At 37.5% G+C, this 19,548-nt stretch overlaps 1 protein-coding gene across 2 annotated transcripts in view; it reads right to left on the minus strand.

The window, feature by feature from the left end:
• ARHGAP32 (Rho GTPase activating protein 32) overlaps positions 1–19,548 on the minus strand; it is a 297,342-nt gene that overhangs the window by 256,669 nt on the left and 21,125 nt on the right. Inside the window, exon 1 of one of the 2 annotated variants that reach the window (XM_045038522.1) lies at positions 857–973. The exons of the other annotated variant lie outside the window; for it this stretch is intronic. The gene's annotated coding sequence lies outside the window, so the exon portion shown is untranslated. Of the gene's footprint in view, positions 1–856; positions 974–19,548 lie in introns of those variants that run through there. 2 annotated transcript variants of the gene reach the window in all.

A 19,548-nucleotide genomic window follows, 5' to 3' on the forward strand; every position in this document is an offset into this window, starting at 1 on the left:
TCACCTGGCTCTAGAGACCCGGGGAGCTTGCATTCCTCATCACATGGGACTTTAATAATCAGTATCACCCAAAAAGGAGCTTATACCCCTGTCTAGCACTCTGATCTTTGCAACCGCTCTCAGGAGACACCTCTACATTGCTGGCTTCGGCAGGAAGTGGAGCTTATGCTCAACAGTCCCCCAGGACAGGGGCGCCTGGATGGCTCAGTCGGTTGAGTGTCTGACTGCGGCTCAGGTCATGATCTCGCAGTCTGTGGGTTTGAGCCCCGTGTCGAGCTCTGTGATGATAGCACAGAGACTGAAGCCTGCTTCGGATTCTATGTCTCCCTCTCTCTCTGCCCTCACTCCCTCACTCTCTCTCTCTCAAAAAATAAACAAACATTACAAAAAAAAAAAAAAAGAGTCCCACAGGACTATAACCAACAGAGTTATTTTTTTTAATGTTTATTTATTTTTGAGAAAGAGAGAGAGAGAGAGAGAGAGAGAGAGAGAGAGAGAGAGAGAGAGAGAATGAATGAGCAGGGGAGGAGCAGAGACAAAAGGTACAGAGGATCCGAAGCAGGCTCCACGCTGACAGCAGAGAGCGCAACGCAGGGCTTGAACTCATGAACCATGAGATTATGACGCTTAACAGACTAAGCACCCAGGGGCCCCCCAACACAGTTCTTAAACAACTACCATCCCAAGGACACAGAAAGAGACAACAAACTCAGGAGCTCTGTCTTTCTGAGGAGACCTATTAGCTAATTATCATGACGGTGGCCCAGGGGATAGGCTTCTAATTAAACACACATCTAGGGGCTTACCATAATCCTTTCCAGAGACCTTGGAAGGAGAACACTATCTTCACACTCACCCTCTACCACGCTCCAGAGCTCCAATGTCTCCTGGAAGGGAGTTACACATGTGCTTTGTACCCAGTTTTTGCGGCTGATGTCCAAGGCACACACCCCTCATCACTTTGGCTCTAGTGGCCAGATGGGCTTGCATTCCTGGATCCCACAGGACTGTGGCAATTGGACGGGGGAAAAAAGAAAAAGATATAAAAGGTCTCCAAAACGAAAAGGAAAAAGTAAAACTCACTATTTGCAGATGGCAAAATACTATATACAGAAAATCCTAAAGACGCCATTAAAAAAACTGTTAGAACTAATAAAATTCAGTAAAACTGCAGGATACAAAATCAACACTCAAAACTCTGTTGTATTTTACACTAATAATGAAGTATCAGAAAAATTAAGAAAACAGTCCCATTTACAATTCTACCAAAAAATATTAAATATCTAGGAATATATTTAACCAAGGAGGTGATGAAAGATGCACATATTAAAAACAAGACATTAATGAAAGAAACTGGAGAAGACACAACAAATAAATGGAAAGATATTCCATGCTTATGGATCAGAAGAATTAATATTGTTAAAATGTCCATACTACTCAAAGCAATATATAGATTCAATGCAATTCTTATTAAGATTCCACTGGCATTCTTCCGAGAAATAGAACAAATAATCCTAAAATTGTATAAAATCACAAAAGATCCCAAATAGGCAAAGCAAACTTGAAAAAGAAGAACAAAGCTGCAGGCATCACACTTCCTGATTTCTAACTATATTACAAAGTAATCGCAATTAAAATGGACACATAGATCAAAGGAGCAGAATAGAGAGCCCAGAAATATACCCATGCATCTCTGGCCAATTAATTCACAACAAAGGTGCCAAGTATATAAAACGGGAAAGGACAGCCTCTTCAATAATTGGAAAAATGGGGTAGCCACATGCAAAAAAAATGAAACAAGACCGTTTTCTTTTGCCATTCACAAAAATTAACTCAAAATGGATTAGAAACTTGAACGTGAGCCCTGAAACCATAAAACTACTAGAAGCAAACACAGGCAGCAAGCTCCCTGACATAGGTCCTGGTGATAATTTTTTGAATCTGAAACCAAAAGTAGCAAAGGCAAAAATAAACAAGTGGGACTAAAGCTAAAAATTCACTTCTGTACCGCAAAGGAAACCATCAACAAAATGAAAAGGCAACCTACTGAATGGGAGAAACTAATTGTAAAACAAATATCTGATAAAAGGATAAAATCCAAAACATACAAAGAACTAATACAACTCAGCAGCAAAAAAAACAAACAATCCAATTTAAAAAAGGGCAGAGGATCTGAACATTTTTCCAAAGACATACATACAGATAACCAACAGGTACGTGAAAAGATGCTCAATATCACTAATCATCAGGGAGATGCAAATCAAAACGACAATGAGATTATCACTTCATATCTGTAAGAAGAGCTATTATCAAAAGGACAAGACGTAACAAGTGTTGGCGAGGATGTGGAGAAAAGGGAACCCTTATACACTGTTGGTGGGAATGTAAATTGGTGTAGTCACTATGGAAAACAGTATGGAGATTCCTCCATAAATTATAAATTGAGGGGTATCTGGGTGGCTCAGTCAGCTGAGCGTCTGACTCTTGATTTTGGCTCAGGTCATGATCCTAGGATCATGGGATCAAGTCCACATCAGGTTAAACCCCTGCTTAAGATTCTATCTCTCCCTCTGCCCCTCTCCCCTTGCTAAAACGCATGTGCACTCTCTAAAATTAAAGAAAATTTTTTAATTAAAAATAGAAATACCACATAACCTGGTAATTCCATTTCTGGATAGTTATCCACAGAAAACAAACACACTAATTCAAAAGGATATATACACCTCCATATTTGTTATAGCACTATTTACAATCACCGAGATATGGACATAACCTAAGTGTCCACTGATGGATGAATGCATAAAGAAATTGTAATACACACTATTTCCATAAAAAAGAATGTAATCCTGCCATTTGTGACAACACGGATGGACCTTGAGGGCATTATGCTAAGTGAAATAAGTCAGAGAAAGGTACTGTATTTTCTCCTTATCTCTTAAAAAAGAGAAAAAAGCCCAAAGATACATAGGACAAATTGGCTGCAAGAGGAGAGGGCTGTGAGGTGAATGGTTTGTTTTTGTTTTTACTTAAAGAAAATGAATAAAACTTTTTTTTTTAATTTAAAAGACATGCAGACATAGTTGTATTCATTATTCAAAGCTGGGTATGTGGCAAGTTGCCAGGAGTCATGAGATTTTAAAGTGATTAAATTCATTCATAGGTTTATCTTCACGTGCATTCATGCTTCCTGTTTGATGACTTCAAAGTAACCTATGGAACTTTTTTTAAAAAACTTTAAAGAGACCTCACAAACAACATACAATAAAGGAGGAGAAAAATACAACTATTCTGACAATATTTCCTCCAAAAGAAAAATGCATCAAATTTTACTGACCTGCCTTCAAAAATATTTATCTTTAAAAATCACTTCATTTCATCTTCCAGTTCTACATTAAGGGAAGAAAAAGACTTTCTTTTACAACATACAAAAGGTATGATATAGCAATTTTCCATCTATCTTCAAAGGTCATTGTTTTAATGTTTATTTATTTGGGGGGGGGGGGGGCGGGTGCACAGAGAGAGAGAGGGAGAGACAGAATCCCAGGCAGGCTCTGCAGAGCCCAACGCTCCCAGTGCAGAAGCCAATGCAGGACTCAAACCCATGAAACGTGAGATCATGACCTGAGCCAAAACCAAGAATCGGACACGTAACCGACTTAGCCACCCAAGTGTCCCTTAAAGGTCATTTTTAACACATTAAAACGCTGCAATATTTCTAAGGACAGCCTTTACCTTCTAATAAAAATGCTTTCAGAAAAATAAAAACTTTTGCAAGAGCAAAACAGGAAGAAAATTACATTTTTTAAAGTATTTCCTACAAATAACTTGGAAAACTAAAAGTATTTGTGGGAAGGAAATGCAAAGGACTAGTTCCTCTGTAGCTCCTAAAGTTAAACTGACCCAATGGAAATTTTCCTTTTAATCATTTATTCTATCTTCACTTTAAATGAACCATAAACATGTTTAATAAAAGGCAAATGAAGAAACCAAACATCCTCCTTCAAAATTATTTACATCCAATCTGATCAAGACATAGAATCCAACTGAAAGGAAACTCTGAAAGCTTATCTCAGCCAGCCCATCTAACCATGTAGAGAAAAACCTATTTTTCTGGAGTCTGTGTAAGCCTAACATCCCATGGTATCTGCCTCACAGTATTTTACACCAAGAACGATTTCTTGGGATGAGATTCAAAGAGCACTTTTATTTATGTCTTGGCCCTCATTATTTTGATTACAGTATTATTTGAAAATTTTTTAATTTACCTCTAACCAAAATCTAATTTATCACTCTACTGGGACGCCTGACTGGCTCAGTCAGTAGAGCATGCAACTCTTGATTGCTACTCTATAACGCATGGGGCATGCGTGAGTTCAAGCCCCATGTTGGGTGTAGAGATTATTTCTAAAAAAAAGAAAAAGAAGGAAAATCATTCTGTGCTCCACCAGTATCGCAACAACTCCTATACAAAACATCGTTATAAATGGTATTCTACACCTAAATCACCCCTCTTACCTAGGCTAACCAGAACACTCATGGCTTCTTTTGTTGTACAGTTGTTGTCTGTACTCTGTACAATCAAATGCTACATATAAAGCTCATAGTACAGCACATGGAATGTGAGTCTTCAAGATACTGTTATCCCTATTACTCATTTCTCCACATACGTCCAAAAACCTGGCTGAATTTTCCCTCTCCTCCTTTTCTTGTGTCTCCACCCCCAGACCCCCTCCCAAACAGTAGCACTGATGACTTATGCTAAACTATAACATGTTTTTTTCTACTCTATCTTCACTTAACCATACCCACCCTGTACTCAGCTTTACTGAGTACCTACTGTGTACCAGGAACTGTGCAACACACATTTAGTGAGTAAAGCTGCCATAGTCTCTGCCCTCCTGGAGCGTGGAGTCCACTTCTTCTCTCACATGGTCATTTAGTAAAACAAAAGAAAAGGATAACACAATACCACTCAGATTAGGTCTTACAACAAATGATGTAGTGCAAGGATGACAATAATATACTGAATTAAACAAGGAGATCAAAAGGACACAGTCAAAAGAAAAACATTAAAAACAAAACAAAATTTTCCAAATGACCTGTAATGAGTCAAGGAAGTCTATGGCAAGTTAAAAACACAAGGACACTATTAAGACAGACACACACACACACACACACACACACACACACACACACACACAAAGAACACTGACCACTGATCAATCTACAAGTTAGAGTATAAGGTTTCACTAAGAAGACAGTATATTCCAGGACATTTTTGGCTTTGTAGGAAAAAAAGTCACATAAAAGAAAAGAAAATATATATACTAGAGTGGAAATTAACTCAAGAGGAAAGGATTCTAAAGAATTTCCCATATTTATAAAAAGCAATGAGTTGGCATTAATATTGAGATTTTTTTATTACTGGTAGATAGATACTCAAGAAAAGAGGTACTCACAGCCAGATCACGACTGCAGACCACTAGCTGAGACCCTGCCGCTGACTCAGAGTCACACAACCAAAGTGGTTTCCCAAAGCATGCTCATTTTCCACCACATGAAAATCTATCCCAAACTGGTTTTCAGTGTGGCATTTTTCAAGGGCTACAATTCAAGACAGAGACCATAAGAAGAAATGTAGCCATAAATGATATCAAATTTATTCATTTGAGAAATGGGACTAAAAAAGGAAACAAACGGAACAGAAACACTTGATATCCACCAAAGCTCTGAGTCCTTTAAAAAAAAAATGCGCTTTTTTAATGAAAACATCTAGAGGCAGAGCTACTAGAGGCGGCCATGTTGGCACTTCTGAAGGCCAATGTGTACCTAGGATTAGATCCCTGATTCTCCACTTCACTAGTCGTTTAATTTCAATCAGTCTTCCTCTTTTAAGCCTGTGATACCTTCTCTGCAAAACAGGACAAAAGCAAATGTTTGTATTTCAACTGTACTTCTAATAAAACATGTGTAAGAATATAATTGTTAGTCGCTTTAAGAATTTTATGGTGTCTATTTTCCCTAATTATCTTATGCCACTGAAATACAACCTCTGAAATTAATGAAGATATCTCATTTTACATATTGAATTACTACTAGAAGACTTTTATTATCCTGAAATCCTGAATACCTTTATTTCTTAATACAGATAGTCATGATGAATAAAAACAATTTATCTACAACACAGCTTTAAAAACTAATCAGGTTGAAGCTGTAGGGAATTATATAAACTCTACTGAGAAAACCATGTTACTGCGGACTAACAACTGGTTCATACAGAACACCGAAGCTCCATACCCGCTTCTTCTTACCATCAGAAGTGAAATACCAAACCCCTTTGTTTTGCTGTAATGAATATTCTCACTTTCTATCCTGTAGCAGAGTTATTTCTAAAACTATCATGTCATAAGCTCTTCAGCTGCCCAATTCTTGGATAACATTTGTGTTTTCGCTAATAGTTTCATGGTATTTTTCTACTGTTTTGAAGAGTTTTAATTATGATGTCATTAAAGAAAAAAACAAGAAGGAAATTAACCTGCGTGTCCACCAAATGTGTGCCAGACACTGTAAAACTACCCTACATAGGTTATATCTCATTTAATCTTCAAAAATAATCCTGTGGGAAAAATAAAGCACACTTCCTCACCCCCCACCCCTGCCAAGGTCACACACCTAGTGGAAGGCAGAGCCAGGATCTGAATCAAGGCAATTTTTACTCCACAGACTATGCTGCTATTACCAGTAATTTCAGCTTCTTAAAAAAAAAAAAAAATCGAACTGCTTTTTCTTATTATTAAAATCCCGCTCATTGCCAAAATTCTGACAAGTGCAGAAAAATGCAAGAAAAGTTAAGAACTGTGTGAACTACCTTCCAGAGATAACCACTGCTTATATCTTAGAGAATTTTTTTTCTTTATAGTATTGAATCTTAAGTTTCAGGGCTTTTCTTAAATTCTTTACTTTAAATTACAAATTAACATACAAATATACTCTCATTGTTAAAATCCACATAGGAGTCAAAGTATGTCTTTTCCTATCTCCAACTGCAGTCACTGCTGTTAATAATTTGATGAACCAGAGTTTTTTTCTATGCCTGTACATGCCTATATATGAATATAAATGATTCATTCAGTGCATTTTTATAAATATCTTAGTTTTTTCTGTGCATGTGTGCATTATTCTACAACTTGCTTTTTTGCATTTAATGATCTTTCCAGGTCTGTATATAAAGGTCTGACTCATGGTTTGTTTTTGTTTTTAAAGTTTATCTATTTGAGAGAAACAGAGACAGCATGACTAGGGGCGGGGCAAAGACAGCGGGAGAGAGAGAGAATCCCAAGCAGGCTCTGCACTGTCAGCACAGAGTCCGATGTGGGGCTCGAACCTACCAAACTGTGAGATCATGACCTGAGCTGAAACCGAGAGCTGGACGCTTAACCAACTGAGCCACCCAGGCACTCCTGACTCATGTTTCTAATTGCTACCATTTGACAGAGCTCAACTTCTTATAGAGTTCTTTATAACTCTCACTTTTATATCATGATTTTCCCTTGCTATTAAATAATCTTCAGAAAGAAATTTTATAAATGGGTAACATTCCTCTATATGGATACATCATAATGAACTATTTCTTTTGTTGGACATTGTGACTTGCTGAATTTTCACCATTAGACGTAATACTACACTGAATATCTTAGGTTAAATCTTTCTACCCCTCAGAAAAATCTCACCATTTAACATACCACCAGCAGCGTATGAATTCTTTTACATTATTTTTGCCTTCTGAAGAGTCACTTATTCAAGAAACAAAGGTTACCAAGTCATACTAAATGCTAAAATCTAACCTCACCTTTGGCTTAGATCCCAAAATACTAGTTTAAACTAGCAAGTTGTGATTTCTTAGATATTGGTAAAGAGGATTCTACAACAGTAGACAAGACAGTTGATCCTATCTTGATGAGGCACCACTAAGTAACTCCAAAGCTGATGGCGATAAGATAATTAAGTGAGCAAAGACACCAATACTTTTATCTGGTTAACAGACTCCTTTTCTCAAGCATCTCTCCTCCCTTAATGAAATATGATATGCTCCAACAGTCCTGACTGTCGAATACAATTCTGTTAAATGAGTCATTTTTCCATCAGCCTACATCACAAAATCTTGGAACAGTTTCACAAAGAAGAAAATGTGCCTCTGAATGTAAAAACCACATGGCACACAAAAGTAAACTTTTAAAAATAAGTGGAATATATGAACACATGAAAATATATTCATGAAAGGACAGATAATGGCGTCTACTCCTCTTAAGCTCAATGTTTAAATGCAACTGCATTTTAAAATTATGTATCTGTTACATATTTGAAATATGTCTAATAATCTTATTGAAACATATCTATAACACATGAATGCCTCATATTTATAACTCAAATATTATCTAAGAAGTAAAGTAGAAAATATTGAAGATTGAAGACAACAACAAAGGAAGTGGTGCCTGGCTGGCTCAGTCGGTAGAGCATACGGACCTTGATCTGAGGGTCGTGAGTTCAACCCCATGTTTGGTGTGGAGCCTACTTAAAGAGAGAGAGAGAGAGAGAGAGAGAGAGAGAGAGAGAGAGAGAGAGAGAGAAACAACGAAGGAACTTTACTGCAAACATACCAGTGTGATTACACGCCTCACCCTTGTATTGTCACCATCACAGAAAAAAAGGGAGACAATTTATAGTTTAGAACCAATGCTAAACTAATAGTAAGCTTACCTCTACAGTATATTTTTACCATCTTTAACACCTTTACCATCCCTTACACTAATCACTCTCTTTTGACCTTAAAAGCTTTACTCTCAGCCGCAGCCATAGCTAGTCTTTGGTCATCAATGGAATAAAGCAAAAAGCTCCACTAGGATCTACTATCAAAAAACTGGCTAAGCAGCGACAACGGTCAGCTAATTAGCAGATGGTACCTGTACTAACTGTACTGTTTTCAGGATGCTGCCTATGCTAATATACTGCTTTCAATTAACAGTTTAACTGGCAATTTCTGCCCTCAACAAGAGATTCCAACTCACCAAAGACATTTGCTGCATTGAGCAAAACACTGATCACCATTACAAACTAGTTATTTCTATCAGACAAAAAAACACAGTAGAGTAAGTCAAATACCCCAGGAAAGTGTTAGCAAGAACAAGTCATTAGACAGAAATGGTCGAACAGGTCTTTCAAATTCAACTGTGTAAGAGAACCAAGATTCAAGTGTATTTGTATTTGAATTAAAGCAAAAATACACCACCATAAAGGAGTATGACTGACTCTGCCAGCATGCCTGTAGGTAAATGGCTATTAGGTTTAAAAGAACTACAATCTTTCTTGGAGGCCGGCTCCTTGATGTAACAATGCTATTCCTTCTACCAGCCATGCTTTAGCCTCTCTCTAGGCCAAACTCTAAACCCAGGAAATATCACCTAGGGAAGCTCCCTGAGTTGCCACAAGCACGACTCAGTGAAATTATTCTGGCTTTAAAATGGAGGAAGAATGGGGGTGCCTGGGTGGCTCAGTCAGTTAAGCATCTGACTCTTGATTTCAGCTCAGGTCATGACCTCACAGTTCGTGAGATAGAGAACCACATCGAGCTCTGTGCTGCTAGCACAGAGCCTGCTTGGGATTCTCTCTCTCTCTCCCTCTCTCTCTCTCTCAAAATAAATAAATAAACTTTTTTAAAAAAGTGGAGGAAGAATGAACTGGAATGTAAAAGTTTTAGATAGAAAGAATAAGGAGGCCACTGCAATAACTGGAAGAGAAAGAGCTGTCTCTCAGAACTAGAGTAGTAGCTGTGAAGACAGACAGAGGCAGACAAACTTGACATTGGTTTAAAAGGTGCAAAAGTAGGGATGCTTCAGTCAGTTAACTATCCTCCACCAGACTGTGTTCAGGTCATGAGCAAGCTCTGCCTCGGGCTCTGCAGAGCCTGCTTGGGATTCTCTATCTCCCACTCTCTCTCTCTGCCCCCTCCACTAGCTCTCAAAATAAATAAACTTAAAATTACATAAAAACTAGGGGGTGCCTGGGTGGCTCAGTCAGTTAAGTGTCTAACTCTTGATTTCGGCTCCGGTCACAATCTTACAGTTTTGTGAGTTCGAACCTCACATCAGGCTCTGCACTGATAGTGTGGAGCCTGCCTGAGATTCTCCCCTTCTCTCTGCCCTTCCCCTGCTTGCATTCTTTCTCAAAAATGAATAAATAAATGATTTTAAGAGAAAAAAACTTTAAAAAAATAATAAAATGAAATAAAAGGTATAAAAGTAGAACTGTCTAGATAAAGTAAGCCCAGGTGTGCCTTAAGGAAGGGACTGGAGAGTCAGGAAGTTAAGAAGGTAGAGGGAAGATCCTGCAAGTTGGCAGAGCCAGAAACAAAGAGAACAAGGATGGAATGGGGCACCAAACCTACTTAACCCTTCTACTCCTAGATGCCTGAGGAGTAATCATCTAAACTTTGTCTGATACAGATCCATCCCTCTCCCTGTTCATTACCTTGCTTTGCTTTGCTTTTTAAACAAGAACTGACTGGGGGAGGCTGGGTGGCTCAGTCGGTTGAGCATCTGACTTCAGTTCAGGTCATGATCTCACAGTCTGAGAGTTTGAGCCCCACGCCGGCTCTGTGCTGATGGCTCAGAGCCTGGAGCCTGCTTCAGATTCTGTGGCTACCTCTCTCTCTGCCCCTCCCCCGCTCACACTCTATCTCTTAAAAATAAATAAATGTTAAAAGAATTTTTTAAAAAGATGCAAGAGGGGCGCCTGGGTGGCTCAGTCAGTTAAGCGTCCGACTTCGGCTCAGGTCATGATCTCACGGTCCGTGAGTTCAAGCCCCGCGTCGGGCTCCGTGCTGACAGCTCAGAGCCTGGAGCCCGTTTCAGATTCTGTGTCTCCCTCTCTCTCTGCCCCTCCCCTGCTCATGCTCTGTCTCTGTCTCAAAAATAAATAAAAACATTTAAACAAGAACTGACTGATATAAGTAAACACATCCCATCTATTCTGGACATACTCTGTGTTACCAAATATGGCCATAGTTTATGGATAGGTAGGTGTACATATTCTCGTTATTTTCCAATGCAAGCAAGTAAAGAGACTACTAGATGAGGAAACATGATATATAAGGACATGCAGTGTACATTCATTCTGGATGCCCATTTCCACACTCAAAAACAGAGGCATGATATTTTCAGATAGAATATGCCCTACACAGAGTATAAAAGGCTAAATCCAGCCAGGTTACAGGCTATTAACTAATTAGCTGAAGAAAAACAGCCCACAATACACAAAAATCTGATGCTAACACAGTGCCCTAGAAATTTTACTCTTAACAGGAGTAGAAACCCTGAATCCTTGAAGGGCAATCAAAAATTATTTACTCACAGAAAGAGAGCAGATTAGTGGTTGCCGGGGACTGGAGAGTGGGGGGAAAGAGATATATTGGCGAAATGGTACAAATCTTCAATATAAGGTAAGTTCTGAGGATCCAATGTATAATATAGTGACTAAGTGACTATAGTTAACAAAACTGTATTGTATACTTGAAAGTTGCTGAGAGGGGCGCCTGGGTGGCACAGTCGGTTAAGCGTCCGACTTCAGCCAGGTCACGATCTCGCAATCCGTGAGTTCAAGCCCCGCATCAGGCTCTGGGCTGATGGCTCAGAGCCTGGAGCCTGTTTCCGATTCTGTGTCTCCCTCTCTCTCTGCCCCTCCCCCGTTCATGCTCTGTCTCTCTCTGTCCCAAAAATAAATAAACGTTGAAAAAAAAAATTTGAAAGTTGCTGAGAGCAGATTATTTTCACCCTAAGAACAACAAATATTTGTAATTATGACAGGTGAAGGATGTGTTAACCAACCTTACCTGGTAAACATTTTGCAATGCCTATGTGTATCAAACCATCACATTAGACTCCTTAAACTTACACAATATTATATCAATTGTATCCAAATAAAACTGGAGAAAAAATTACTTATTATTACCGGTGCACAAATATACCAAGTTATAAGCCTGAGGCACACAACTCTAGTTGGAAAGTCCTATGATGGCAGAAATCACATCTGTTTTGCTCATCTTTATACTCCCAGTGCTTACAAACTATTTGAAAATCAATATGCACTCAATAAATACCTGTTCAATAAATGCTGCCACTGAGATCTTTAGGCAAAAATGTGTGCCTGACCCACTAACACATCAGCACTTCTTCCCACTATACGGCTGTATAAATGGGCTGCTGCCCAGGTATAAAAGCAAATTTAGGTTGGTTAGTATTCCTAACTCAAACAGGATATGATTATATAATTTTTAACTGTTCAAGTCTAATTCCATTAAAATTACATTATAAATGAAACAGTAATTATTTATTTGTAATTTAAAAAAACAGGTGTGGGGCACCTGCAGGGCTCAGTCGGTTAAAAGCATCCAACTCTTGGTTTCAGCTCAGGTCACGAACTCACTGTTTAGTGGGTTTGAGCCCCGCATCGGACTCTGTGCTGGCAGCATGGAACCTGCTTGGGATTTTCTCTCTCCTTTTCTCTCTGCCCCTCCCTCACTTTACTGTCTCTCTCTCTCTCCCTCAAAATAAATAAACTTAAAAAATTTTAAAAAGAAAAGAAAATAGGTGTGATTAGAGCCATATATGCCTAACTCACATTCAGTTCCAATTTCTGAGTCAAACACAAACTCTTACAACTCACTACTTATTAATTCAAAGGGGAAAAGAAACTCAAGCAGTCCATATGCATATAGATCTCCGATTATTCGGCCCCTATTTTAAAAACTAGAAAAAACATTCCCAAAGTTATTGTAATGATCATATATTTTGAATTTCCCAACACAGTCTCAGTTTTAAATAATGTATTCTGCATGAATGCATGTATCATATGGGAACACATAGTTACTGTACCCAGAATATTCCCAACTTACCTTCCTCCTTCCTCTTCCCTACTCCCCGAAGAAAATAAGGAAAATTATGAATGATCAGTTTTGAAGAAAAGTGATTACTATTTTACTTTAAAACCTTGTGATTTCCCCCAACTGAATCAATGTGAAATGGAAGGGGAAAAGAAGGCAGGATATTGAGGAGAAATCTCTTCCAGCTGACAATCTCACATTACTAACAAAGATCAGTGCCTTTAAATGTCATGCACAGATGATTCATTCTTCCAGATGGATTCATCTTATTTTTATTTCACTATTCCTGTTTCATCTTTTTGAAGCGAACTAATTCCTAAACATGGCATCTACAGAGCTGGTCATGATAAACAAAACAGCTGATTACTTACAAATGAGAAAATTAAGCATCAATGCAATTAAATACACACATTTGAACTAAATATCTGATTACTACACAGTGCAGTGATTTATGCTAAAAGTGAACACAGATTTTAAATGTAATGTATTATGTGTGCACCAAGAAATTATTTTCTGTTTACTCAACAAATCTGAAAATCCATTAAGAGGTTAGAGGTCCTAACTGGGTTCTCTAGATAGCTAAATAAATTAAACCAGTATTTCAGTCAGTTGGTTGAGGGATGTGTATGGTAGAAGTGAGAAGGCATACAAAATGAATATTAACTCCACCTGAGTTATCAATCACCAAGGTCAACTAAGGCCATCTTAAAGAAGAATAAAGCTTGAGAACTTAACACTAAAGTTAACAAACCCTGCTATAAAATTATAGTAATTAAGACAGTATGATATTCGCAAAAGAGAAGAAAAACTAACTAATGGAACACAATACAAAAGTTCAGAAACAATCCACATATATTTGGTTATCTGATTTATGACAAGACTGACAATGCGGTGTAGTAAGGAAAGAACATTCTTTTTAATCAATGGTGCTGACTCAACTAAATATCCATATGGAAAACAACTGTATTGTGACTCTCCCCATATTCTACACAAAACTCAGGGAAGATTTAAATATAAAAAGTAAAACAATAAAGCTTTTATAGATGAAAATACAGATCATCTTTGTGACATTAGGTGAAGTTATTTCTTAACAATAGCCAAAGAGCACTAACCATAAAGGATAAGATGACAAACTGGATTATATTAAGACCTATACCTCAAAAAAAGATTCAAGGAATGTAAGAGTAACTCACAGAATAGGACAAGATATTCACAACACACGTATGACAAAGGATTAGTATCCAGAACACAAAAGAAGACTCCCACCAACAATAAGAAAAGGCACACAACTCCCCAGAAAAGTGAGCAAGACTTGAACAGGTGCTTCACAAAATATACACCCACCAGCATGATTAAGTTAAAAACAATGACAACATCCAGTGCAGGTGAAAACAGAAAGGAGCTAAAACTCTCATACACTACTGATATCCTATGATCCAGCAATTCCATTCCAAGGTATATAGCCAATAGAACACTTACAGATGTTTACCAAAAGGTATGTACCAGAATGTTCTTGGCAGCAGTTATTCATAATAGTCAAAACTGGAACAATCCAAATGCTCAGCAACAGTAGATGAGATACACACATTGAAAACAGGCAGCCACATGACAGGATGCTAAAAGCAATGAGAATGAATGGTCTATAATTATACATAATTATAAATGTATAAAAGTATAGAGAAATCTCATGGAGAATGTCAAACAAAATATACCAGACACAAGAATACATTCTGCATGATTCCATGTATGTGAAATACAAATACAGGCAAAAACTACTCTATACTGTTAGAAGTCTGGATAGTAATAATCCTCAAGGGCAATAGAGGAACTTCTTTGTTTCCTGACCAGATGCTGGTTACACAGACATGTTGTTTGTGAAAAGCCACAGAGCTATACATGTATACACGTGTACTCTCCCCTGTATGTATACTACACATAAGTAAGTTTTAAAAAGGGGGTGTGGGAGGACATTCGCCACAATTAATCTTGGTTTGAGGGAGATCAGGTCATCAGTAAGATTCCCAATACTAACCAATCCAGATGACCCAAACTGTACCAAAACTTCCTGAATCCTCTCCATTCAGAGGGAGCTGTAATAGTTTCAATATAGATTATATAGCCAGATGAAGCCAGGGACTTGAAATGAGAGGATAAAATGACAGTGGGAAATGCTTGAACAGTTTGAATACTTCCTTGTATTTCCTTCAAACCTCCAGCAGTAACCACTATCCATACAGTTGGTTATCCAGCTGGTTCAATCAAGTCTAAAAGACAGAAATAATCCCCCAAATCCTATGGTCTTCTGGATTTGGAGTTAGATAAATCCCTTGTTAAATTATAACCAGAAGATTCCAAATCTCCTGAAAGCATGTCATAATGGGCATGTAAGTTATTTTATCAGTTAGGAATAATGTTCTGATGTGTACAACAAAAGTCCAAATTACAGTGGCTTAAACAAGATAGGGGTTTACTCTTCTCATGAAATGGAAATTCTGAAAAAGCCACTGGCTGTTGGCCTGGCAGCTAAAGAATATACAGGCTAAAATCTCTGTAAATCTCTCGGGTTTTCTTTAAAAGTCTCAAGAATACTGGTTCAGCTCCAGTTATCATGTCTAATTTCCAGACAAGAAAAAAAAAAGAAATGGGTAAAAGAGCTTCCCAAAAACTTCATCCAGACATTTCTGCCTACACCTCACTGACCAAGACTATGTCACATGGCTACCTCAGCTGAAAGGGAGACTAAGAAATTTTTTAGCTAGACACACTTCTACTTGAAGTAAAATTTGCATTGATTAGTAAGGAAAAGGGGAGACTGGATATTAGATAGGCATCAGGAATCTTCCCCCTCTAAGGTGAGTACTTAATGTGCTAATAATGAATCCCGTGTATACTTTATCTAGCAATTTACAAGATGTCCAGACTGTTTTCCTTTCATATTTCCATCATAATCTTTTAAAAATCACCAAAAATCTGAACAAAGTTTTCTAAAACAGTCAGTTCTTAGATGTAGTAATAATTAATAAAAAAAAAAAAGTTCTAAAAAAGAAAACCAAGAAAGCAAAAACAAAAACAAAACAGAACTGCTTAAATCCTAAAGACAGCATTTATTTCCTGACAATTTTTTTCAGAATGAACAATGAATTCTCAGTCTGCCCTTTTCTGACCTAAAGCATTATTCACCATTCATCCAAATTAACTTAGCTAACATTTGCAATTTCATAAATTCAAGTAACGTAGCACTTTTCCTCTGATACACAGTTATCAGAACACAAACTTTTCCTCTCACTATACTAGGTGTGAATAATGCTATAATTTAACCAGTATTTCTCATATTCTTCAGCACTCCTTTTTATCTCTTCTTTGCATAAAGTATCCATTTAATGAAATGCGGTGGACTATTCAAAGAAATGCTTACTTTTGTCCAGTATAGTAAATTCACTATTTCGTGGGAGATTTGAAAAAGGGACTGTTCAATTCAGTAAATGTTACAATTCTACCATGTTCTGTCAAATACAGTCTGTTTCATGCAAGGGTTTAGTTGTTCTCAAAAAACTATCACAGTAGGGGTACCCGGGTGGCTCAATCGGTAGAGTGTGCAACTTTTGATCTTGGGGTCGTGAGCCTGAGCCCCACGTTGGATGTTAAAATAAAATATTTTTAAAAAACTATCACATTAAAGTCTGAACTAGGTTCAATACATATCATAGGAAAGACTTTAAAATAAACCAAAGCTAACCTGAATTAAAGATATGTATCAGATAACCTAAGGAAGTTTAATTTTTTTTAATCATAAAAACATTTAAGGATTATCTGATCTACCAGATACAGATCATCTGATGCCTGCAGCTGACTGTTCTGATTCCATTCTCTGGTTTCTTGCAGATTGGGATCTGAAAGAGTGCTCCTGTGCAGCTATCTGTACCTTCTATGTGCCTCCTTTTATCCCCATCCAGCTCCTAGCTCCCATTCTCTACCAACCATCTTCCCTGACAGCCAGTTTCCCTTCACAGAAGCAGTGCCCTCCATTCCACAACTCTACCCCCACGGAAGGACTGGTTTAGTCATCCTAGGCATTTTAGGCCTAAAAAGAGAAGAATTTCTGCCAGTTAACTGCTGTATTCCAGAAGAGTAGCTGATTCAAGCGTCAAGGCTAACCCTCCTAAGTAATTTTTCAGATGGAATATAATGAAGAAACTTCTCCAAGTATCAATCATTAAGAATTTATGTTAAACTTCTCATGAATCAGTGTTTTAATACACAAACACATTTTGAAAAGTTACTTAAAAATTACTTTAAAGGGGCATCTGTGTGGTTCAGTCAGTTAAGCGTGTTACTTTGGCTCAGGTCATGATCATGTGGTTTGCGATTTCATGCCCTGCATCGGGCTCTGTGCTGACAGCTCGGAGCCTGGAGCCTGCTTGGAACTCTGTGTATCCTTCTCTCTCTGCCCCTTCCCCACTCACACTCTGTCTCTCTCTCAAAAATAAACAAACATTAAAAAAAATTTTTAATTACTCTAAAAGTCATTTTTCTTATAACTGCTATACTCATTTTTCACATCTTTCCCCTTCTCACTCACAAAGTCAAAGCTGCTAATGAAGTCAAGACTCCATCTCAGTGACTCCAGTTAAGCAGTATGATCACAGATCTCTGTAACGTATCATAACCTATTAATGTATGGTGCTACATACTGATCAGAAAGAGAGCTATGTAAAAGTATATGAAAAGAAATGCACACATGCTTTATTTATAGGAAGGAGGGACCACCTCAAAGCACATGTACTATTTAATGGTGAATCGGTGCACTGATTTCTTGCTTAATTAATCATGGGCAAAAGAGATATGCAACCATACGAACCAGAGTCAGATTTTCTCCAAAATGATAATAGTAGTACTTATTCCTCAGACTTTTCAAAAACAACAAGTTTGATATAAAACCATGTTGGGCACCTGGGTGGCTCAGCTGGTTAAGCATCCAACTCTTGATTTTGGCTAATGATCATGGGATCAAGGCCCACATTGGGCTCCAAACCCAGCGTGGAGCTTTCTTGAGATTCTCTCTCTCCCTCTCACTGTCCCTCTCCCCATTCACGGTTTCTCTCTCTCTCTCTCTCTCTCTCTCTCTCAAAAATAGATACATAGATAAATAAATAAATACATAAATACATAAATAAATAAAACCGTGTTATTGGAGCCCCAATTTGAACACTAGCTAGTGCAACCAAGAGAAGTAAACTTAAAGGCTGAGGGACTCTATCTGCAAAAGAGATTACTGTATTTATGATATTCTCATACTGAGAGATGTTACTAGATTTTTATTAACCACCTTGGGAGAAAAAAAAAAAGTACTACAAATGCCATTATTCCTACTTTCTGACACAAAAACAACACTTTTCCTGTGCATTTATTCACTCATTCACTTCACAAATATTTATAGGTTTTACTCTCTGAATAATGTCCAACCTTTAAACAATGTAACAGAAAACTAAGGAATCAGTGTGACCCAGATACAGAAAGGACTGTTCCACCAGTAGAGCTGAAGGAGAGGTTTTAAAAAGATAACAACTGCAAAGGAAGGAACCACAAGCATCTACCAGGCTTGTCAATGCGTAAAACAGCAGTAAGTAATGTTGCCGTTTTTGTAAGTGAAGACAGTATTTTTACAGAGACTATCACTTTGAGATATGAATACCTAATCAGATTTAGCTGTGTGGACATAAGATTCTCCTGAGACTAAGAAGAATTTCTTCCAATTAAGTTTTGTTTTGTTTTGTTTTGTTTTTTGGTTTCTGCTTTTTTGTTTTTCTAGAGTAGGGTCATTCAACAATTCTGTAGAAAGCAAGGAGAAAGCATATCCCAAGTCTACTGGCAGCTTTTCCCATCCTCAAACAATTCCTTGTTCAGATGCACAGCCACAGAAGTTCAAAGGTCACTGACGTCTTTGTACTCACTTCCATGGTAGTTACAAACAAACTTTTGTCCCCATTCCTTCAATGACATGAGCTGCAACAACCACACTGACTGAACTTTTACATCTGAGAGGGCTGCATGTGCATTACTTAACTGAAGGGCCACAGTATTTCATTTACGCTTCCACCATAAATTATTAAATCTCTTTTGTGAAACAAAATAATTTATTTACCTGGGCATAAATGATATTGATTCTAGCCAAACACAAAAGACATCACTGGCCATAAATGGTCTTGTGATTTCTTGTCATATTTAACATACTTATTATTTTGTAAAGCTTTCACTGACTTTGCTTTTCAGGATTTTTCTCATCCTTATTGTCCTTCTGTATTTTAAATCATACATGATAAAATGTAAAGAAATATATTATGGGATTTTATAAAGTTATACAGCTAAAAGTTCTTTCTTAAAATCTAACAATAAATATGCTTACATGAGAGATCTCAAAGTTATAAAATTTACTTTAAAATAGAAAAGAGCCTAAAGAATATATTTAGGATAAATAATACAAATATATAATAACTTAGAATAAAAGTAATTTTACCTTTGTTTTTTTTTTTTAATTTTTTTTGACGTTTTTATTTATTTATTGAGACAGAGAGAGACAGAGCATGAACGGGGGAGGGGCAGAGAGAGAGGGAGAC

This window comes from Felis catus, chromosome D1 (assembly GCF_018350175.1).
Source record: "Felis catus isolate Fca126 chromosome D1, F.catus_Fca126_mat1.0, whole genome shotgun sequence".
Lineage (NCBI taxonomy): Eukaryota > Metazoa > Chordata > Mammalia > Carnivora > Felidae > Felis > Felis catus.